The 25,148-nt window shown below is 39.5% G+C and overlaps 1 pseudogene; it reads right to left on the bottom strand.

Annotated features, from left to right (window-relative positions):
• LOC128654015 (interleukin-1 receptor type 1-like) overlaps positions 1–25,148 on the bottom strand; it is a 244,847-nt pseudogene that overhangs the window by 106,199 nt on the left and 113,500 nt on the right.

Genomic DNA, 25,148 nt, shown 5'->3' with positions numbered 1-25,148 from the left:
TTGTTGAATAAATATTTTCTTAAGGTAACCTTCTAATTTTTTTATCCATTGGATCTAAAAAAGCACAACTGTCCTCGACAGGGATAGTAGTACGCTTTGCTAGAGTAGAAACTACTCCCTCCACCTTAGGAACTGTCTGCCATAAGTCCCGTGTGGTGGCGTCTATAGGAAACATTTTTCTAAAAATAGGAGGGGGAGAGAACGGTCTATCACATTCCTTATTAATAATTTCTGTAAACCTTTTAGGTATTGGAAAAACATCAGTACACACCGGCACTGCATAGTATTTATCCAGTCTACACAATTTCTCTGGCACTGCAATTGTATCACAGTCATTCAGAGCAGCTAAAACCTCCCTGAGTAACACGCGGAGTTGTTCAAGCTTAAATTTAAATGTAGAAATATCAGAGTCAGGTATCTTTCCTGAGTCAGAGACATCACCCACAGACTGAAGCTCTCCTTCCTCAGCTTCTGCATATTGTGAGGCAGTATCAGACATGGTTCTTAAAGCGTCAGTATGCTCTGCATTTCGTCTAACCCCAGAGCTATCTCGCTCACCTCTAAATTCAGGTAGTCTGGCAAATACAGCTGACAGTGTATTATCCATGACTACCGCCATGTCTTGTAAAGTAAACGCTATGGGCGCCCTGGATGTACTTGGCGCCATTTGAGCGTGAGTCCCTTGAGCGGGAGTCAAAGGATCTGACCCGTGGGGAGAGTTAGTCGGCATAACTTCCCCCTGTTCAGATTCCTCTGGTGATAAATTTTTTAAAGACATAATATGATCTTTATTGCTTAAAGTGAAATCAGTACATTTGGTACACATTCTAAGAGGGGGTTCCACCATGGCTTTTAAACATAATGAACAAGGAGTTTCTTCTATGTCAGACATGTTTATACAGACTAGCAATGAGACTAGCAAGCTTGGATATTACTTTGAATCAAGTTAACAAGCAAATATAATAAACGGTACTGTGCCTTTAAGAGAAACAAATTTTGTCAAAATTTGAAAAACAGTGAAAAAAGGCAGTAAATCAAACGAAATTTTTACAGTGTGTATAATAAGCTAACAGAGCATTGCACCCTCTTGCAAATGGATGATTAACTCCTTAGTTCAAAAAACGGATCAAAAAAACGATATAGACGTTTTTTAACAGTCACAACAAACTGCCACAGCCTGCTGTGGCCCTACCTTCCCCAAAAAACGATTTTGGAAAGCCTTTGAGACCTTCAGCGATGTCCTATAGTATTCAGGGAACTTCTGAGGGAAGCTGGATACCCCAGTCTGTAATTTTAACTGCGCAAAAAAGCGCTAAAATAGGCCCCTCCCACTCATACTACAACAGTGGAAAGCCTCAGGAAACTGTTTAGTAGGCAAAATTTAAGCCAGCCATGTGGAAAAAACTAGGCCCCAATAAAGTTTTATCACCAAAGCATATATAAAAACGATTAAACATGCCAGCAAACGTTTTATATTGCAATTTTAAAAGGGTATTACCCCTGAGAGTAAGCATGATACCAGTCGCTATTAAATCACTGTATTCAGGCTTAACTTACATTAATCCGGTATCAGCAGCATTTTCTAGCATTTCCATTTCTAGAAAAAATTGTAACCGCACATACCTCATAGCAGAGTAACCTGCACGCTATTCTCCCGCTGAAGTTACCTCTCTCCTCAGACATATGTGAGAACAGCAATGGATCTTAGTTACAACCTGCTAAGATCATAGAAACCTCAGGCAGATTCTTCTTCTATTTACTGCCTGGGATAAAATAGCACAACTCTGGTACTATTTAAAAATAATAAACTTTTGATTGAAGTAAAAAAACTAACTATATTTCACCACTCTCTCTTACTACCTCCATGCGTGTTGAGAGTTGCAAGAGAATGACTGGATATGGTAGTGAGGGGAGGAGCTATATAACAGCTCTGCTGTGAGTGTCCTCTTGCAACTTCCTGTTGGAAATGAGAATATCCCACAAGTAATGGATGATCCTAGGACTGGATACACCTTACAAGAGAAAATGATTTTAAATTAATAAATAAGATGTTGGCTGACTCTTGCTTAAACTGTGATCAGTCTGATGATCCTTTTGTCATCAGGCCCAGGTAGATGAGGGGAGGGGTCAAGACAAGCCATTGCTAATAGACCGTGGCTTGTCATTTTTGACATGCGACCACTGTGACTGGCAGTCACAGTGATCCCATGACCATGAGGCATTTTCTTGGGCTTCACACTGGACTTCTCGCTCCTGAGACATCAACAGATAGCCCAGTGAGCCTGATACCAGCATGCATTGCAGAATGCCAGTATCTAGGCTCCAGTTTAAGTATAATATCACTGTGATTGGCTGTTATATTGATTGTATACATAGTAACAATCATATTTAATTGTTACTTTACTATTGCTGGATAGCCTCACATGTGGGTATCCATCAACAACATGAGGTAAATGATGATTGCACCCCACTGACAGACATGCAATCTTATGGGTGCACTCCATCGAAACCTGCACTTTAATAGCCCAGGACACAGCCTCCATAGAGAGTATGGCGTGTGTCCTTAGAGGCTTCACAACAAACACAACAAGCATCTGTTGTTAAGGGGATAAACACATTTCCACTTCAACATATTTCCACTTCATTTCTATTATAAATTTGCTTTGTTTTATTGGTATCTTTTGTTGAAAAGAAAGCTCAGGAGCAGCAATGAACTGCTGAGAGCTAGCTGAACCAATATCAAAAGGCATATATGTGCAGCCACCAATCACCAGCTAGCTCCAAGTAGTGCATCTGTGCCTATTAAGGTTTACTCTTCAACAAAGAGTATAAAGCAAATTTCCTAACAGAAGTGAATTTGATTTTTTTTTTAAATTGCATGCTCTATCTGAATCATGAAAGTTTAATTTTAACATTACTGTCCCTTTAATTTAAGGAATGTCAATGCTTTGTAATGTTTGGTTAAGAGCTTTAACTCTGGCATTACATGTGGTTTTGCAAATTACATTTTTATATTTTTATTGTAAAAATGTGTATGTCTGTGCTTGTGATGAATGTACATTTGTGATGTGTTTAAGTGTATGGTGTATGTACTGTGTGTATATAATGCATGTAGTATATACTGTATGTACTGTATAAAGTGTGTAGAGTAGGTGTGTAGTGTGTAATAAGTGTGTGTATTTGTAGTTTGTGTTGCCTGGTCTGATGAGTCTCGATTTCAGCTGTGACATTCAGATGGTAGGGTCAGAATTAGTTGGGAAACAACTTAAAAGCATGGATCCATCCTGCCTTGTATTAACGGTTCAGCCTGGTAATGGTGGTGTAATGGTGTGTGGCATATTTTCTTGGCACACTTTGGGCCCCTTAGTACCAATTGAGCATTGTTTAAATGCCACGGCCTACCTGAGTATTGTTGCTGACCCTGTTCATCCCTTTTTGTCTACAATGTACCCATCTTCTGATGGCTACTTCCAGCAGGATAATGCACCCATGTCACAAAGCTCAAATCATCTAAAACTGGTTTCTTGAACATGACAATGAGTTCACTGTACTCCAATGGCCTCCACAGTCACCAGATCTCAATCCAGTAGAGCACCTTTGGGATGTGGTGGAACGCGAGATTCGCATCATGAATGTGCAGTCGACAAATTTGCAGCAACTGTGTGATGCTATCATGTCAATATGGACCAAAATCTCTGAGGAATGTTTCCAACACCTTGTTGAATCTATGCCACAAAGAAATAAAGCAGTTCTGAAAGCAAAAGTGGGTCCAACCCGGTACTAGCAAGGTGTACCTAATAAAGTGGCCATTGAGTATATATAAATATATATATTCTCTACCACATGTGTGCACTATCATTTTAGGGACAGCCACCTGGGTGCTATTAGAGCATCATTAAGTAAACAAAATTCTAAGCACTCGCTGGACTTAAATCAGCAGTTAAAATTCTTTGAGTTCTTCTTTGACTAGTGGTCCCGAAACGTTACTCAATAAAGAATTTTAACTGCTGATTTAAGTCCAGTGACTGCTTAGAATTTTGTTTACACACACACACATATATATATATACACACACACACACACACATATATATATATATATATATATATATATATATATATATACACAGTATATATATGTACACAGACAGAATAATGCACTCACAGGAAATTCAGACAAAAAAGGGTCACAGCATTTATTGATGTTTCGGGGATCCTGTGTCCCCTTCTTCAAAACACAGGATCCCCGAATTGTCAATAAATGTTGTGACACTTTTTTGTCTGCAACTCCTGTGAGTGCATTATTTTGTCTAAAATCTAGATTTGGTGTTTTGCACTTTCGCAAGAATAAATCTGGCTCCGAAAAGAACTGAGTGCCGCGAGGGGCCACCAATGTCCACATTTGTCAGTAAACGAAACAGACAAATGCATTATATTCACTGCCCTCCAGGCTTCAGCATCATATAGGCTAATATCTGTAATAGAAATTCTCACAAACTCTGCAGTCAAATCAGTCACTGAGCATAAATTAAAAATAATTTGAATCTTTATATTTTACCACCCACAGCTTGTTGAAAATAAAATCTATCCATATGCCACATTTCATAAAGATTGGTGCAGTGGTTTTCACCGCTAGTTAGGCTATTCGTTTCCCTATCTCTTCACACTGGAAAGTACATTATTTTAAAAACATAAATCCCTAAACCCATAAAACTGCCAAATTTCAGAAATTTGTTCACCTACCTGGACGTTTTAATATAACATATGCCTTTACTTTAGAGTATACTTCACAGAAAAATTTTCTATTATAATCTTCTTCTTTAACTTCGGAAAAATTTAGGTATGTAATCACAGTTACTCGATCATCTTGTGTAGTGGAAGATCTTTAAAATAATAAAAGAAATAAAATCACTTGCAATATTTGACTAAAAAGGATTTGAGAAAAAAAGTTATTTGCATTAACAAACACCAAAAAACTTGCTAATTTTATACGATTAGGTCTAGATTACAAGTGCATAAACATTATTATGCACAAACATTGCTTGAGCGCAATTGATAGCACATTTATTTTTGCACTCATATTACAAGTCCAAAGTTATTTTTAAAGCTCAAGCAATAGTCTAGGGTCCTTATAAAAAGGTATATGGTTAAGTGTTGGAGTGGGAAGGGCTCAAACGTGCATAAATAAATATAAATATGTGTGTGTGTATTGATTTGTATGTATGTAGGTATACATATCTAAACATGTATATATGTGTGTACATATGCAAACATACATACACATATATACATACACATACAAATCTACACAAAAAACAATATATACACACACAGCTATGGCCAAAAATATTGGCACCACTGCATTTCTATCAGATAATGCACCACTTTGCCCAGAATATTGTTGCAATTACAAATGTTTAGGCATTCTCGTTTATTTCTTTTGTTTGTATTGGTATGACACAAAAAAAGTGGAGAAAAAAAAACAAATCTGACACATTCCACGCAAAACTCCAAAAATGGATTAGACAAAATTATTGGCACCTTCAACTTAATATTTGGTAGCACACCCCTTGGAAAAAATAACTGTAATCAATCGCTTCCTGTAACCATCAATGAGTTTCTTACACCTCTCTACTGGAATTTTGGACCACTCTTCTTTCGCCAACTGCTCCAGGTCTCTCAGATTGGAAGAGTTCCTTTTCCCAACTGCTGTTTTGAGATCTCTCCACTGGTGCTCTATGGGATTGAGATCTGGACTCATTGCAGGTCAGTTTAGTACTCCCCAGCGCTTTGTTTTAAACCATTTCTGTGTGCTTTTTGATGTGTGCTTTGGGTCATTGCCCTGCTGTAAGACCCATGACCTCTGACAGAGATCCAACTTTCTGACACTAGGCCCTACATTGCACCACAGCATTCTTTGGTAGTCTTCAGATTTAATGCCATGCACACAGTCAAGACATCCAGTGCCTGAAAGCAACCCCAAAACATCAGTGAACCTCCACCATGTTTGGCTGTAGGGACTGTATTCTTTCTTTAAAAACCTAATTTCTTTTTCTGAAAACAGTAGAATGATGGGCTTTACCAAAAAGCTGTAATTTTGTTTCGTCTGTCCACAGCACATTCTCCCAAAAGGATTTTGGCTTCCTCAGGTAAGTTTTGGCAAACTGTAATCTGGCTTTTTTAGGTTTCTGTGTCAGCAGTGGGGTCCTCCTGTGTCTCCTACCATCGCTTGTTTTTAAATAAATCTTTTATATGCTAAAAAAAGGAACCTTATTGCTTTTCACTGGCATTGTGATACCCCTCACTGTTTCGCTAACTAACATTCTATTGGTTCATGAGTTAGCTGTTTGGGAGTTGAAGCTCTCTCTTGGTTCTGACGGAGTCTACCTTGTGACTGTGACGTCATCTCCTATCTCCACGCCTCTTGGTTGAGGATATCCACAACGTGGTGCCGGTTTGTCATTTGCTGTCGTTCCCCTCTACTGCTGTTGTGCCAGGGTTGTCACGCTGGAGGGACCGGTATGCTACAGTTTGCCCCACGTGCACTACATGTAGTGCCCATTCAAATGAATGAGAGTTGCCACTTGTCATCACATCAAATGTTTTCTTCTGCTTAGACATACTCACCCTATAGAGCGTCTTTTGTCTTTTTCTGTCGTTACTCCTGCCATAGCAACCCTTTTCATTCAGATGGCGACGTATAGTGCGAGCTGACACATTTTTACCCTGTGCCTGAAGGTTAGCTTGATCGAGGTTCTTTATCCACCATTCGAACAATCCTTCGTTGCTATCTTTGATCAATTTTTCTCTTTCGTCCACGTCCAGGGAGATTAGCTACAGTGCCATGGACTGTAAACTTCTTGACAATGTTGCGCACAGTGGACACAGGAACATTAAGATCTCTGGAGATGGACTTGTAACCTTGAGATTGTCTATGCTTTTTCACAATTTTTGTTCTCAAATCCTGACAATTATTTGTTTCTCTTTCTTTTCTCTATGCTCAGTGTGGCACACAGAGACACACAACAGAAAGGTTGAGTAAATTTTTCACAATTTTAACTAGTTGCCAGTGTGATTTCTATATTGTAAGCACCTGCTAATTTATACATATGAGTTTAATTACAAATTACAGGAGCATCACAAACTTGGAATGCAATTATTTCTTACAATTTTGAGAAGGGACCAATAATTTTGTCCAGGCCATTTTTGGAGTTTTGCGTGGAATGTGTCAGATATGGCTTTTTTTTCCTCCACTTTTTTGTGCCATACCAATACAAACAAAATAAATAAATATAGGAATGCCTAAACATTTGTAATTGCAACAATTTTCTGGGCAAGGTGGTGCATTATCTGACAGAAATGCAGTGGTGCTAATATTTTTGGCCATGAATTTCTTCTTTCTTTTAGCGCACCTCCAGCTTAGTGTACCTTCAGGATAGCTCTTGAGCGATAGTCAGGACCTGAGTGTTGTAGAGCACCCCATAGAAGTATTGAATAACAACATTTTACTTTTTATTTGTAATATGGAATAAAAAATTGGAGATCTATGGATTGCACTCTAGCGATGCTAGCGTACCATAGTGCTACCATTTTTATGCACCACTTGTAATCTAGGCCTTATTGAACTATCAGTAACCTGGATCTAATTGTATGGCGTTATTAAATGTCTATGTTTTATTTTTACTGGGAAACTTTGTCATTGTTTGCACCACAGTGTTATTTATTATGTATGCATTAGTCAAATATAATTAAAAAAAAAAAAAAATTTATGGTTACCTGATAAATTTCTTTATTTCTTGACACGGTGAGTCCACGGATGATCATCAATTACTGTTGGGAATATCACTCCTGGCCAGCAGGAGGAGGTAAAGAGCACCACAGCAAAGCTGTTAAGTATCACTTTCCTTCCCACAAACCCCAGTCATTTGACCAAAGGAAAAGGAGAAAAAAGAAGCAACACAAGGTGCAGAGGTGCCTGAGGTTTATACAACAAAAAACTGTCTAAAAAAAAAAAACGGGTGGGCCGTGGACTCACCGTGTCAAGAAAGATGACACGGTGAGTCCACGGTTAATCATTAATTACTGTTGGGAATCAATACCCAAGCTAGAGGACACAGATGATAAGGGAGGGACAAGACAGGGAACCTAAACAGAAGGTACCAATTCTTGAAGAACTTTTCTCCCAAAAGAAACCTCAGCCGAGGCAAAAGTATCAAAATTATAAAATTTTGAAAAAGTATGTAGAGAGGACCAAGTTGCAGCTTTGCAAATCTGTTCCACAGAAGCTTCATTCTTTAAGGCCCAGGAAGAAGAAACAGTCCTCCTGGAATGAGCCGTCATTTTCTCAGGAGGCTGCTGTCCAGCAGAATCATAGGCCAAGCGAATTATACTCTTCAGCCAGAAAGAAAGAGAAGTAGCCGTAGCTTTTTGACCCTTGCGTTTCCCAGAGAAAACAACAAACAAAGCAAAAGACTGGCAAAAATCCTTAGTCGCCTGCAAATAGAATTTCAACGCACAGACCACATCTAAGTTGTGCAGCAAATGCTCCTTATGAGAAGAAGGATTAGGACACAAAGCAGAAACAACGATTTCCTGATTAATATTCCTAACCGAAACCACTTTAGGAAGGAACCCTAACTTAGTACGTAGAACCACCTTATCAGAATGAAAGATAAGATAAGGGAATCACACTGCAACGCCGAGAGTTCAGATACTCTCCGAGCAGAAGAAATGGCAACAAGAAATAAAACTTTTAGTACTGAATTATACTGATTTACGCCATTGGGTGATCATGTTTACATTTTCACACTGAATAACATACACAAAGGTGTTCAGGCTTAAATCTGAAGGTACTACTTCAGCCTCAGAATAAGGAATTATACTGTCCGAATATGAGATTTCACCCTCAGAGGCTACTGACGTATCTTCCTCATTTGACCTATGAGGAAAATAACCAAAGTAGCTTTAAGCGGTACAGAAACCTTACTACCTGAGATTCAAAAATTCCTCTTGCAAGTTCCCGAATATAGGAAAAGCAAATAATGCCACAGATAGAGCAAAAGATGCCTGGGCAACAATCTGCAAGCAAAACTGCAGGGCACTGCATGTGATGCCCTAAAACAAGGACTTGGGACATATGAGAAACAAAACTGTGGCACTGACCAAACAGTATTATCCTGAGAGACATGAGGCTATCAAAACATATTTTCAATGATTTTAAAAATAAAATCAAACTTAATCATGAACACTGTCACTTTAAGAGTAAAAAACAAAACAAACAAGAGCTAGAGTAAGCCAAAAATGCATATAAAAGAACAGACTGTTGTTCCCATTAACCCTGTAACATAAAAACGATAAACCCTAATTCTCTAATCCTAGAGAATCATAATGGGACCTTATGCCTTTAAGGGGAGTAAATTCCATCATAACAAATATGGAGATTGAAAACACCTAGATTCCTGACAACCGTAGGAAACATTACAAAACCCAAACCCCTTTTCATAAAGACACCATGAAAGATTTTATTAAATATTGCACTGATCACTACTGTAGGTGATATGGCTATACACATACCGCAAAAACAGTACAACACAGTAAAAAAAGCCTGACACTCCGTCTCAGTCTGAGGAGGAGTCCGGGTGACGTGAACGTGACAGCAAAGTCTCAGAAATGGAGCCGCCCTGATCCTCCAAGAAGGAGGCGGAGCCAAGGACCTGCAGAACGTGCAAAGAAAAACTTCTAAAAGCAATGGCGCCGCTCCGATCCTCCAAGCAGGACGCGAAGCCAAGGAGCCGCAAAAAATCAAAAAAATATATGTCAATAAAAAGGCGCTCCAGCCGACATAAGTATCAAAGAAATAGATAAACGGAGGGTAAATTCAGAGGTTTAACTGACTGACTAAACCCTGGATAAATAAACTCACTTATGGGCAAGATTTCTACACACCGTCACTCCGTAGCAGGAGCAGAGAAATTATACATCCTGTCTTTAAAATTAACGCTATTATAGTCAAACCCTAAATAGTGCTGAAACAGGCGAATGAACAAAAACAGAGCCTCATGTAACTGTTAACCCCCTCATTCACATAGCGGGGAAACAGCTTCTCTCATGTCACACAGAAAGTGAATGTCCACTGCCATAAATAAAATCCCAGCTAGGATATTGTGTCCCATAATAAAGGCTGCAGACCCTTAAAAGTGCACAGTCTCCCCCTGACAGTCGTCCGGCAGTCAGACGACCTCACCAAGTATGAGAGGATGCCACTCCTCACAGAGACCTGTGGAAAAAAGAAAGACAGGCTTTCTATACCAGGGCAGCAACCTGTTAGGAAAATGCAGCAAAGCACAATTTACAAGTTCCTAACTGCTTAAAAGCCACCAGTGCCCTACTGAAGAGACTAACGTGGAGTACAGCTAGACCCATTTGAAAGGAAAAAGATCAGAGCAATTCTACTCTGACTTTCAAAATAATAAAATCTTGATTGAAGGGAAATAAATCCATTTTCCTCAGACACCAAACACGTCACCTCCTCCTTGCACGTGAGGCAAAGATAATGACTGGGGTTTGTGGGAAGGGAAGTGATACTTAACAGCTTTGCTGTGGTGCTCTTTGCCTCTTCCTGTTGGCCAGGAGTGATATTCCCAACAGTAATTGATGATGATCCGTGGACTCACCGTGTCATTAGAAAGAAAAACAGATTAAATTTAGTTGATTTGTAAACAGTGAAAGGCCTACTGAAACATTGGGTGTAAAATATACAGATTGTATATAATGATATCATAATTATGTTATCATAACCAGAATCTATATATCCTCTCAAACAAAAACATTCAGCACAATTGCAGAACAGAATAGGTGAGCTAATTGTGGTAGGCATTACACATTGATTCAATGATTTTTTAAGAAACATTAAGCTCACAGTTCAATTCACCATAACATTGGGGCAGTACATTTTTTATTTTGCCCACATTTACTGTAATGCATCTTTGCCCAGAGAGACTGAAGTACATCCTACAGAATTTCCAATTTAACCTTCCAAAATTCTACTTACTCCACCTAAGGATTAATGTATATCTCAGTATATCTTATTAGAACTGGAAACAGCAAAGGACATAGGATAAACCTACCCTAGAAACGTTTCAAGTGGTATGTCCCTGCACTTAATGTTAAGGAAATTATCGTTTTTAATGCAAGTCTTTTGTAATGCAGTTCTTAAAGGGACAGTCTACACCAGAATTTTTATTGTTTAAAAAGATAGATAATCCCTTTATTACCAATTTCCTAATTTTGCATAACCAACACAGTTATATAAATACACTTTTTACCTCAGTGAATACCCTGTATCTAAGCCACTGCAAACTGACCCCTTATTTCAGTTCTTTTGACAGACATCCATTTTAGCCAATCAGGGCTGGCTCACTGGAACTCCACGTGGGTGAGCACAGTGTTATCTATATGACACACATGAACTAACACCCTCTAGTGGTGAAAAACTGTCAAAATGCCCTGAGAGAAAAGGCGGCCTTCAAGGGCTTGAAAATAGCATATGAACCTCCTAGGTTTAGCTTTCAACTAAAAATACCAAGAGAACAAAGCAAAATTGGTGATAAAAGTAAATTGGAAAATTGTTTAAAATTACATTCTCTATCTGAATCATGAAAGTTTATTTTGGACTAGACTGTCCATTTAAGTGAATATACATCAGTCTACTTTTAATGTTTAAAATGTGCTATAATTAGATTTTAAATATATTAAAAATATATCAAAAGTTAATCTAAATATGCAATTGCAAAACAGAAATTTAAGCAGATAAATAGCAGTTGTATGGACATAATTAAAGTGAATGACTCATAACACCCTAACATGTACCCCGAGTCTAAACACCCCTAACCTTACACTTATTAACCCCTAATCTGCCGACCCCGCTATCGCTGACCCCTGCATATTTTTTTAACCCCTAATCTGCCGCTCTGTACACCGCCGCAACCTACATTATACCTATGTACCCCTAATCTGCTGCCCCTAACACCGCCGACCCCTATATTATATTTATTAACCCCTAATCTGCCCCCCACAACGTCGCCGCCAGCTACCTACAATAATTAACCCCTAATCTGCCGACCGGACCTCACCTCTACTATAATAAATGTATTAACCCCTAATCCGCCTCACTAACCCTATAATAAATAGTATGAACCCCTAATCTGCCCTCCCTAACATCACCGACACCTAACTTCAAGTATTAACCCCTAATCTGCCGACCGGACCTCGCCGCTACTCTAATAAATGTATTAACCCCTAAAGCTAAGTCTAACCCTAACACTAACACCCCCCCTAAATTAAATATAATTTTTATCTAACAAAATAAATTAACTCTTATTAAATAAATTAATCCGATTTAAAGCTAAATACTTACCTGTAAAATAAACCCTAATATAGCTACAATATAAATTATAATTATATTGTAGCTATTTTAGGATTTATATTTATTTTACAGGCAACTTTGTATTTATTTTAACCAGGTACAATAGCTATTAAATAGTTATTAACTATTTAATAGTTACCTAGTTAAAATAATTACAAAATTACCTGTAAAATAAATCCTAACCTAAGTTACAATTAAACCTAACACTACACTATCAATAAATAAATTAAATTAAATACCTACAAATAAATACAATTAAATAAACTAACTAAAGTACAAAAAATAAAAAATTAATTACAAACATAATAAAAATATTACAACAATTTTAAGCTAATTACACCTACTCTAAGCCCCCTAATAAAATAACAAAGCCCCCCAAAATAAAAAAAATGCCCTACCCTATTCTAAAATTAAAATAGAAAAGCTCTTTTACCTTACCACCCCTTAAAAGGGCCTTTTGCGGGGCATACCCCAAAGAATTCAGCTCTTTTGCCTGTAAAAAAAAACATACAATACCCCCCCCCAACATTACAACCCACATACCCCTAATCTAACCCAAACCCCCCTTAAATAAACCTAACACTAAGCTCCTGAAGATCTTCCTACCTTGTCTTCACCATGGCAGGTATCACCGATCGCTCCAGGCTCCAAAGTCTTCATCCAAGCCCAAGCGGGGGGCTGGAGATCCATCATCCGGCTGAAGAGGAAGTCTTCATCCAAGCCCAAGCGGGGGCTGGAGATCCATCATCCGGCTGAAGTCTTCTATCAAGCTGAAGAGGTCCAGAAGAGGCTCCAAAGTCTTCATCCTATCCGGGCAGAAGAGTAGATCCGGACCGGCAACCATCTTCTTCCAAGCGGTGAAAAGCGGCTCCATCTTGAAGACCTCCGGCGCGGATCCATCCTCTTCTTCCGACGTCCTAAGTCCGAATGAAGCTTCCTTTAAATGACGTCATCCAAGATGGCGTCCCTCGAATTCCGATTGGCTGATAGTATTCTATCAGCCAATCGGATTTAAGGTAGGAAAAATCTGATTGGCTGATGGAATCAGCCAATCAGATTGAGCTCGCATTCTATTGGCTGTTCCGATTAGCCAATAGAATGCGAGCTCAATCTGATTGGCTGATTGGATCAGCCAATCGGATTGAACTTGAATCTGATTGGCTGATTCCATCAGCCAATCAGATTTTTCCTACCTTAATTCCGATTGGCTGATAGAATCCTATCAGTCAATCGGAATTCGAGGGACGCCATCTTGGATGACGTCATTTAAAGGAAGCTTCAATCGGACTTAGGACGTCGGAAGAAGAGGATGGATCCGCGCCGGAGGTCTTCAAGATGGAGCCGCTTGTCACCGCTTGGAAGAAGATGGTTGCCGGTCCGGATCTACTCTTCTGCCCGGATAGGATGAAGACTTTGGAGCCTCTTCTGGACCTCTTCAGCCGCCGCTTGATAGAAGACTTCAGCCGGATGATGGATCTCCAGCCCCCGCTTGGGCTTGGATGAAGACTTCAGCCCGATGATGGACCTCTTCAGACGGATGATGGATCTCCAGCCCCCGCTTGGGCTTGGATGAAGACTTTGGAGCCTGGAGCGATCGGTGATACCTGGCATGGTGAAGACAAGGTAGGAAGATCTTCAGGGGCTTAGTGTTAGGTTTATTTAAGGGGGGTTTGGGTTAGATTAGGGGTATGTGGGTGGTGGGTTGTAATGTTGGGGGGGGGATTGTATGTTTTTTTTACAGTCAAAAGAGCTGAATTCTTTGGGGTATGCCCCGCAAAAGGCCCTTTTAAGGGCTGGTAAGGTAAAAGAGCTTTTCTATTTTAATTTTAGAATAGGGTAGGGCATTTTTTTATTTTGGGGGGCTTTGTTATTTTATTAGGGGGCTTAGAGTAGGTGTAATTAGCTTAAAATTGTTGTAATATTTTTATTATGTTTGTAATTAATTTTTTTATTTTTTGTAACTTAGCTTTTTTTATTTTTTGTACTTTAGTTAGTTTATTTAATTGTATTTATTTGTAGGTATTTTATTTAATTTATTTATTGATAGTGTAGTGTTAGGTTTAATTGTAGATAATTGTAGGTATTTTATTTAATTAATTTATTGCTAGTGTAGTGTTAGGTTTAATTGTAACTTAGGTTAGGATTTATTTTACAGGTAATTTTGTAATTATTTTAACTAGATAACTATTAAATAGTTAATAACTATTTAATAGCTATTGTACCTGGTTAAAATAAATACAAAGTTGCCTGTAAAATAAATATAAATCCTAAAATAGCTACAATGTAATTATAATTTATATTGTAGCTATATTAGGGTTTATTTTACAGGTAAGTATTTAGCTTTAAATAGGAATAATTTATTTAATAAGAGTTAATTTATTTCGTTAGATTTAAATTATATTTAATTTAGGGGGGTGTTAGGGTTAGACTTAGCTTTAGGGGTTAATACATTTATTAGAGTAGCGGTGAGGTCCGGTCGGCAGATTAGGGGTTAATAATTGAAGTTAGGTGTCGGCGATGTTAGGGAGGGCAGATTAGGGGTTAATACTATTTCTTATAGGGTTATTGAGGCGGGAGTGAGGCGGATTAGGGGTTAATAACTTTATTTAGTAGCGGTGAGGTCCGGTCGGCAGATTAGGGGTTAATTATTGTAGGTAGCTGGCGGCGACGTTGTGGGGGGCAGATTAGGGGTTAATAAATATAATATAGGGGTCGGCGGTGTTAGGGGCAGCAGATTAGGGGTACATAAGGATAACGTAGGTGGCGGCACTGTGCGGTCGGCAGATTAGGGGTTAATAATTGTAGGTAGGTGGTGGCGACGTTGGGGGCGGCAGATTAGGGGTTAATAAATATAATATAGGGGTCAGCGGTGTTAGGGGCAGCAGATTAGGGGTACATAAGTATAACGTAGGTGGCGGCGGTGTGCGGTCGGCAGATTAGGGGTTAAAAAAAATTATTATAGTGGCGGCGATGTGGGGGGGACCTCGGTTTAGGGGTACATAGGTAGTTTATGGGTGTTAGTGTACTGTAGAGCACAGTAGTTAAGAGCTTTATGAACCGGCATTAGCCCAAAAAGCTCTTAACTCCTGTTTTTTTTCTGCGGCTGGAGTCTTGTCGTTAGATTTCTAACGCTCACTTCAGCCAAGACTCTAAATACAGGCGTTAGAAAGATCCCATTGAAAAGATAGGATACGCAAATGGCGTAGGGGGATCTGCGGTATGGAAAAGTCGCGGCTGGAAAGTGAGCGTTAGACCCTTTCCTGACTGACTCCAAATACCAGCGGGCGGCCAAAACCAGCGTTAGGAGCCTCTAACGCTGGTTTTGACGGCTAACGCCAAACTCCAAATCTAGGCGTTACATTGTTAGATAAGGCCCAAAAATGGTGATGCTGAAACAAATGTAATATTTAAAAGGGACAGTTAAGTCAAAATTAAAGGGACATTATACACTCATTTTTTCTTTGCATATTTTTTTTAGATGATCTATTTATATAGCCCATAAAGTTTTTTTTGTTTTTTTTAAATGTATAGTTTTGCTTATTTTTAAATAACATTGCTCTGATTTTCAGACTCCTAACAAAGCCCCAAAGTTTTATGAGAATACCGACAGATACCTACTCCAGCTTGCTCCTGTTTGTGTAAAGGGTCTTTTCATATGCAAAAGAAGGGGGAGGGGGGAGAGTCTTATTTCCCACTTGCAGTGGGCTTTCCAGCTACCTTTTCAACAGAGCTAAACTGAGAGCTTATAAGTAAGTTTTTAAACAGTTTTATACTGGATTTTTATATCAGTATCTGTGCATCTTATTTTTTATAGTAGTGTCTATTACATGCAGTTATATGAAAATTGGTGTATACTGCTGTCCCTTTAAGCCTTCATGATACAGATAGCGCATGCAATTTTAAAAACTTTCCAAATTACTTCTATTATTTAATTTGTTTCATTCTCTTGGTAACCCTTGTTAAAACATACCTAGTAGACTTGTGCATTCAGCATCTGCGTTCAATGCCAAATACAGAAGTAGGTGGACTTTTGTGATGTTCGTAATTTTTTGGAGCTGAACTTCCTCTTGTGAAAGTGAAGCACACAAAGATCTGGATTTGCACAGATCTTAGTGTTCTTCACTTTTACAAGAAGAAATTTGGCTCTGAAAAGATCAGAATATCAAGAAAGTCCACCTACTTCTGCATTTGGCATTGAACGAAAATGCTGAATGCACAAGTCTAATACCTAGGTAGGCTCAGGAGCAGCAATGCACTACTGGGAGCAATCTATTGATTGGTGGCTGCACATGTATACATCTTGTCATTTGCTCACCTGTGTTCAGCTAGCTCCCAGTAGTGCATTACTGCTCCTTCAACAAAGGATACCTGTGGAATGAAGCAAATTTGATAATAAATCAATTGGAAAGTTGTTTAAAACTGAATATTCTATCTGAATCATGAAGGAAAAAACAAAATTTATGCTTACCTGATAAATTTATTTCTTGACACTGTGAATCCATGGATCATCTAATTACTATTGGGAATATCACTCATGCCCAGCAGGAGGCGGCAAAGAGCAACACAGCAAAGCTGTTAAATATCACCTCCCTTCCCTCCAACCTCAGTCATTCGACTGAAGCAAAGGAGAGAAAGGAAGCAACAGGGTGCAGAGGTGTCTGAAGTTTATAACATACCAACAAAACCTATCTTAAGAAAACAGGGCGGGCCATGGACTCACTGTGTCAAGAAATAAAAAAAAATTATCAGGTAAGCATACATTTTGTTTTCTTTCTAATGACACGGTGAGTCCACGGATCATCTAATTACTATTGGGAATCAATACCCAAGCTAGAGTACACAGATGATAAGGGAGAGACAAAACAGGGGACCTAAACGAAAGGCACAACTGCTTGAAGAACCTTTCTCACAAAAGAAGCCTCAGCCGAGGCAAAAGTGTCAAATTTATAGAATTTTGAAAAAGTGTTAAGAGAGGACCAAGTTGCAGCCTTGCAAATCTGTTCCACAGAAGCGTCATTTTTGAATGCCCAGGAAGAGGAAACAGCCCTCGTAGAATGAGCCGTAACTCTCTCAGGAGGCTGCTGTCCAGCAGTTTCATAGGCAAAGCGAATGATACTCTTCAGTCACAAAGAAAGAGAAGTAGCCGTAGCTTTCTGCCCCTTACGTTTCCCTGAGAAAACCACAAACAGAGCAGAAGACTGACGAAAATCCTTAGTCGCCTGTAAATAGAATTTCAATGCACGCACCACGTCTAGATTGTGTAGCAGACGTTCCGTCTGAGAAGAAGGCTTAGGACACAAGGAAGGAACAACAATCTCCTGATTAATGTTCCGATCTGAAACCACTTTATGGAGAAACCCTAACTTAGTACGCAAAACTACCTTATCCGCATAAAAAATAAGGTAAGGAGACTCATACTGTAATGTCGAGAGCTCTGAAACTCTTCGAGCAGATGAAATAGCAACAATAAACAAAACTTTCCAAGATAACAACTTAATATCTAAGGAATGCATAGGCTCAAACGGAGCCTGTTAAAGAAACTTAAGAACTAGGTTAAGACTCCAGGGAGGAGTAACCGGCTTAAACAAAGGCCTGATCCTGACCAAAGCCTGACAAAACGATTGCACGTCTGGGACACCCGCCAGATGTTTATGTAACAAAATAGACAAGGCAGATATTTGACCCTTTAGAACAGCCTGAGGGTCCCTTGACCTTGAGTCGTACCTCAGGAGCTTGGCATTCTGCCGCGATGCCATGAGGTTCAGTTCCGGCTGTTCCAATTTGAGAATCAGGCTGGAAAACACTTCCAGATGGAGTTCCCACTCCCCAGGGTGAAAGGTCTGTCTGCTCAGAAAATCCGCCTCCCAGTTGTCTACTCCTGGGATGTGAATCCCCGACAGACAGCAGTTGTGGGTCTCTGCCCACTAAATTATCTTGGCTACCTCTGTCATGGCCAAGGAACTCAGAGTTCCCCCCTGATGTTTGATGTAAGCCACTGAAGTTATATTGTCCGACTGGAACCTGATAAACCGAGCCGAGGCTAACTGAGGCCAGGTTAGAAGAGCATTGAAGATTGCTCTCAATTCCAGAATGTTTATGGGTAGAACAGACTCCGACCGAGTCCATGATCCCTGAGCCTTTAGAAAGCCCCAGACTGCTCCCCATCACAGTAGGCTGGCGTCTGTTGTCACAATCACCCAAGAGGGTCTGCGGAAGCAGGTTCCCTGGGAGAGATGATCCTGAGACAACCACCAAAGAAGAGAATCCCTTGTTTCCTGCTCCAGCTGTAATCGCGGAGACAGATCAGTATAATCTCCGTTACACGGTCTGAGCATGCTTAACTGCAGAGGTCTGAGGTGGAAACGGGCGAACGGGATGATGTCCATTGCCGCTACCATCAGACCGATTACCTCCATGCACTGAGCCACTGATGGCCGAGGAGAGGACTGAAGCGCTAGGCAAGAAATTACAATTTTTGATTTCCTGACTTCTGTCAGAAAAATCTTCATTGATAAGGAATCTAATATGGTTCCCAAGAAAACTACCCTTGTATTTGGAACAAAGGAACTCTTTTCCAAATTCACCTTCCATCCGTGAGATTGCAGGAAGGATAACAACATTTCCATGTGGGATCTTGCTTGTTGAAAGGATGGCGCCTGAACCAGAATGTCGTCTAGATAAGGCGCCACTGAAATGCCCTGCAGTAAGAACACCGCCAACAGGGATCACAGAACCTTTGAAAAAATTCTGGGAGCTGTGGCTAGGTCGAATAGAAGAGCCACAAACTGGAAGTGTTTGTCTAGAAATGCGAACCTCAGAAACTTGTGATGGTCCCTGTGCATGGGAACATGCAGGTAAGCGTCCTTTAACTCTACCGTTGTCATAAATTGACCCTCTTGAACCAAGGGAAGAATGGAACGAATAGTTTCCATCTTGAAGGACGGTACTTTGAGGAATTTGTTTAGACTTCTGAGATCTAAAATTGGTCTTAAGGTTCCCTCTTTTTTGGGAACCACGAACAGGTTGGAATAGAACCCCCAGACCCTGTTCTTGTATAGGGACGGGAACTATCACTCCCAGGTTGGAAAGGTCCCGAACACAGCGTAAGAACGCCTCTCTTTTTATCTGGTCTACAGGTAATCTTGAAAGCAGAAACCTGCCCCTGTGAGGAAGGCTTTGAACTTTATTTTGTATCCCTGGGACATGATGTCTACCGTCCAGGGATCCTGAACATCCCATACCCAAGCCTGAGAGAAGGAAAGTCGGGGGAAGGCCCTTCATGCTGTTTTTGATTCAATAGCAGGCTTTTTGGATTGTTTTCCCTTGTTCCAAGACTGGTTGGGCTTTTTGGATTGTTTTCCCTTGTTCCAAGACTGGTTGGGCCTCCGGGAAGGCTTGGACTGTTCTGCTTGGTAGAGGGAGAGGAAAGCTTTCCCTTGAAATTTTGAAAATTACTCTGACATCCCTTTTATTTATTTCTCTTATCCTAATGTCAGAAGTTATTTCCGTCAAACCCGGCCCAAACAAACACCTAGATTACGAGTTTTGCGCTAGAGGCTATGCGGTGCTAGCGAGCAGTTTTCTCTCACCGCTCACTTACCTACAGCGCTGGTATTACGGGTTTTTACAAACCAGTCGTTAAAAGGCAAGAAGTGAGCGTTGAGCAAAATTTTGCTCATTACCGCACTCCAATACCAGCGCTGCTTAAGTCAGCGGTGAGCTGGTGTAACGTGCTTGTGCACGATTTCCCCATAGGAATCAACGGGGAGATCCGGCTGAAAAAAAGTCTAACACTTGCAAAAAAGCAGCGTAAAACTCACTAACGCAGCCCCATTGATTCCTTTGGGGAAATAAAATGTATGTCTACACCTAACACCCTAACATGAACCCCGAGTCTAAACACCCCTAATCTTACACTTATTAACCCCTAATCTGCCGCCCCGACATTGCCAACACCTGCATTATATTAGTAACCCCTAATCTGCCGCTCCAGACATCGCCGCCACCTACATTATACTTATGAACCCCTAATCTGCTGCCCCCAACATCGCCGCCACCTACATTATATTTATTAACCACTAATCTGCCGCCCCCAATGTCGCCGCCACCTACCTACACTTATTAACCCCTAATCTGCCGTCCCCAACGTCGCCGCCAATATATTAAAGTTATTATCCCCTAAACCTAAGTCTAACCCTAAACCTAACACCCACTAACTTAAATATAATTTAAATAAATCTAAATAAATATTCCTATCATTAACTAAATTATTGCTATTTAAGAATAAATACTTACCTATAAAATAAACCCTAAACTAGCTACAATATAAATAATAGTTAGATTGTAGCTAGCTTAGGATTTATTTTTATTTTACAGGCAAAGTTTGTATTTATTTTAACTAGGTAGAATAGTTATTAACTATTTAATAACTACCTAGCTAAAATAAATACAAATTTACCAGTAAAATAAAACCTAACCTAAGTTACACTAACACCTAACACTATACTACAATTAAATAAATTAACTAAATTAACAACAATTACCTAAATTACATTAGCTAAAGTACAAAAAAAAACACTAAATTACAGAAAATAATAAACAAATTATAGAAATTTAAACTAATTACACCTAATCTAATAGCCCTATTAAAATATATAAAAAAAACAACAACAAAAAACCCTAGCCTAAACTAAACTACATTGCCCCAAAGTAATCAGCTCTTTTACCTGTAAAACAAAATACAAACAACCCCCCCAACAGTAAAACCCACCACCCACACAACCAACCCCCCAAATAAAATACTACCTTTAACCCAGCGCATCTCCACGACACTTTGAAAGAGGATAGACTACACCCAAGTTCCACTGGACTTTTATTTGGAGACTATTTTGGACTTTTATTTGTTTAGAATTTGATTGTGTTCATCACTATTTTGTTGTCACACCTCACATTGGTCACATTTTTGTTACACCTCACATTGGTTACATCACATATGTTCAACATACTTTTATTGGCTTAATCTGTGGCTATTTACAGTCTTTTATTTTATTTTAAAATCTGTGGCTATTTTTAGTCATTGTATATTTTTAAAGTTTTTAACTTGGTTATCTCATGTTCAATAACTTTTAAAAATTGTTACATATTGTTCTAGCCATTTAGCCTTTTTAGCTATTTAGCGCATACTCTCTTACCCCCGACTATTCTGTTTTTCGTAAGTCAGCTAGGGGACTTTCCTGAGAGTAAGCAGAAGGCTGCGTCTCTTGCCCTCGGTTCACTCCAGTTTTTTCCTTAGTTTTTTAAGGGTGTATTGGGTGGGTTTTATTTTTTAGATTAGGGTTTAGGGGGCAAAATAGCTAACTGCCCTTTTAAGGGCTATTGGTAGTTTAATGCCCATCAAAATGCCCTTTTCAGGGCAATGGGAGCTTTGTTTTTTTTAGATAGTATTTTATTTGGGGGTTGGTTGTGTGGGTGGTGGGTTTTACTGTTGGGGGGTTGTTTGTATTTTGTTTTAGAGGCCCTTTTAAGCGCTATTGGTAGTTTAGTTTAGGCTAAGGTTTCTTTTTTTATTTTGGGGGGCATTTTTTATTTTAATAGGGCTATTAGATTAGGTGTAATTAGTTTAAATTTTTGTAATTTGTTTATTATTTTCTGTCATTTAGTGGGGGGGTTTTGTACTTTAGCTAATTTAATTTAGGTAACTGTTGTTAATTTAGTTAATTTATTTAATTGTAGTGTAGTGTTAGGTGTTAGTGTAACTTAGGTTAGGTTTTATTTTACAGGTAAATTTGTATTTATTTTAGCTAGGTAGTTATTAAATAGTTAATAACTATTTAATAACTATTCTACCTAGTTAAAATAAATACAAACTTTGCCTGTAAAATAAAAATAAATCCTAAACTAGCTACAATCTAACTATTATTTATATTGTAGCTAGTTTAGGGTTTATTTTATAGGTAAGTATTTATTTTTAAATAGGAATAATTTAGTTAATGATAGGAATATTTATTTAGATTTATTTAAATTATATTTAAGTTAGTGGGTGTTAGGTTTAGGGTTAGACTTAGGTTTAGGGGTTAATAACTTTAATATAGTGGCAGCGACGTTGGGGGCGGAAGATTAGGGGTTAATAAATGTAGGTAGGTGGCGGCGATGTTAGGGACGGCAGATTAGGGGTTAATAATATTTAACTAATGTTTGGGAGGCAGGAGTGCGGCGGTTTAGGGGTTAATATGTTTATTCTAGTGGCGGCGACGTTGGGGGCGGCAGATTAGGGGTTAATAAGTGTAGGTAGGTGGCGGCGACATTGGGGGCGGCAGATTAGGGGTTAATAAATATAATGTAGGTATCGGCGATGTTGGGGGCAGCAGATTAGGGGTTCATAAATATAATGTAGGTGGCAGCTGTGTCCGGAGCAGCAGATTAGGGGTTAACATTTTTATTTTAGTATTTGCGATGCAGGAGGGCCTCGGTTTAGGGGTTAATAGGTAGTTTATGGGTGTTAGTGTAATTTTTAGCACTTTAGTTATGAGTTTTATGCTACAGCGTTGTAGTGTAAAACTCATAACTACTGACTTTTAAATGCTTTAGGGATCTTGACAGGGTAGGCTGCACCGCTCACTTTTTGGCCTCCCAGGACAGACTCGTAATATCAGCGCTATGGAAGTCCCATAGAAAAAATACTTTACAAAGTTTACATAAGTCGTTTTGCGGTAAGGCCAAAGAAGTGTGCGGTGCCCCGAAACCTGCAATACTCGTAATACCAGCGGGCGTAAAAAAGCATTGTTAGGACCTCTTAACGCTGCTTTTTTACCCTAACACACAACCTGTAATCTAGCCAAAGTTCTTTCCCTTGTAAGGAATCGCCAAAAGTTTAGACTTAGATGATACATCCGAAGACAAAGATTTTAGCCGTAAAGCTCTACGGGCCAGTACGGAAAAAACGGAAATCTCAGCTCCCAGTTTGAAAACCTGTAGGGAAGCATCTGTGATAAAGGAGTTGGCCAACTTAAGGGCCTTGATCCTATCCTAGATTTCTTCGAGGGGAGTGTCTGTCCGAATAGAATCAGACAACGCATCAAACCAGTATGCTGCCGCACTAGTGACAGTGACAGTAGCAATACAAACTGCAGGTTGCTATTGCAAACCTTGGTGTACATATATTTTCTTGAGTAACCCCTCTAACTTCCTATCCATAGGATCCTTAAAGGAACAACTATCTTCTATGAGAATAGTTGTTCTCTTGGCTAGCGTGGAAATTGCCCCTTCCACCTTGGGTACCGTTTGCCAAGACTCCTTGATAGAGTCTGCAATAGGAAACATCTTCTTAAATATAGGGGATGGAGAAAAAAGGGATGCCCGGTCTCTTCCATTCCTTAGCAATAATCTCTGTTGCCCAATCTGGTACAGGAAATACCTCCACCATGGAAGGCACATCAAAATACTTGTTTAGTTTACTAGACTTCTTTGGATTGACTATGACAGTAGTGTCAGAGTCGTCCAGGGTAGTTAAAACCTCCTCAAGTAACAAACAGAGGTATTTGAGCTTAAACCTGAAAGAAACAACTTCAGTATCCGCTAAAGGTATTACACTGTCTGAGTCTGAGATTTCACCCTCAGATGCTACCGAAGTATCTTCCTCTTCAGGTTTTTGGGAAGGGACATTCGGAATAGCTACTACTGTGTCAGCAACCTTACTCACTGATTGATTACATTTCCACTTGCGCTTTCCCTGTAGCATGGGAAAAGCAGACAACGCATCAGATACCACTGATGACATTAGGGAAGCGATGTCTTGCAAGGTAACTCCAGGTGTAGTAATAGAGGAAGCGCAGGGCACTGGCTGTATGGACACTAAATTTTGGAACGCTTGAGGAGAAAGTTGCGGCATATCTTAAACATTGTCAGAAGACTCCTGAACAGCATCCGCCTTAGACAATGTTGGCTCAGGAAAAAGTCTATCCCTGTAATGTAAAGTTCTCTCAATACATGAGGAACAGAAAGGGATTGGTGGTTCTACAATAGCATCAAAACATAAAGAACACGTAACATCTTGCAGGGTTTCTTGGTCCATCTTTATTCACCAATAAACAGAAAAAAAGGAAAACTGATATTTTATTCAGAAAATAGCCCAAAAAAAAACGTTACTGTTCCTTTAAATTTTAAAAGCAAAAATAACTGCTTTATTTTTCTTTCATTTAAAAAAAACTAAGTGGCCCCCAAAAAAACACTCCAGACAACTCTACACCTCAGCTTAGCTTCGCTGAGGTGCTTACCTGCCTGCCTGCTAACGGAGTGTACTATTCTGTAGCTAATCCGGACTCAAACTTTTACAATTTATGGTCCGGTAACTGAAACGCTGCTATATCTGTGACGCAGCTGTCTTCCCCACTTAGGAACACAGGAAGTGCGACAGGGAAAAAACAATCTGAAAACTCCTGTTCGGCTCAATGTATTACCACAACCATCGGGAGTTAAGTAAAAATCACAGCTACTGTTGGCCTTAATAAACATCCCCCTATCATAGGCGAATGTGACTTGTCCCATAATATATTTTAAAGTGCTATCTTTTTCTCTGCAGTGTGTCCCAGAAAAAAATAAAGTTAGCACTTACCTTAAGACTTCTACTAGGCAGCACGGCAGCTCACTAGGTTTGAGAGGCCAGATCTCTCACATGGACCTGTGGATAGAAACAAAGACTGAGTAATCTTACTCAGGCTTGCACGGTT

This window comes from Bombina bombina, chromosome 3 (assembly GCF_027579735.1).
Source record: "Bombina bombina isolate aBomBom1 chromosome 3, aBomBom1.pri, whole genome shotgun sequence".
Taxonomy (NCBI): Eukaryota; Metazoa; Chordata; class Amphibia; order Anura; family Bombinatoridae; genus Bombina; species Bombina bombina.
Note: the sequence above shows the minus strand (reverse complement) of the source record. Positions and strands in the feature narration are given on the sequence as shown.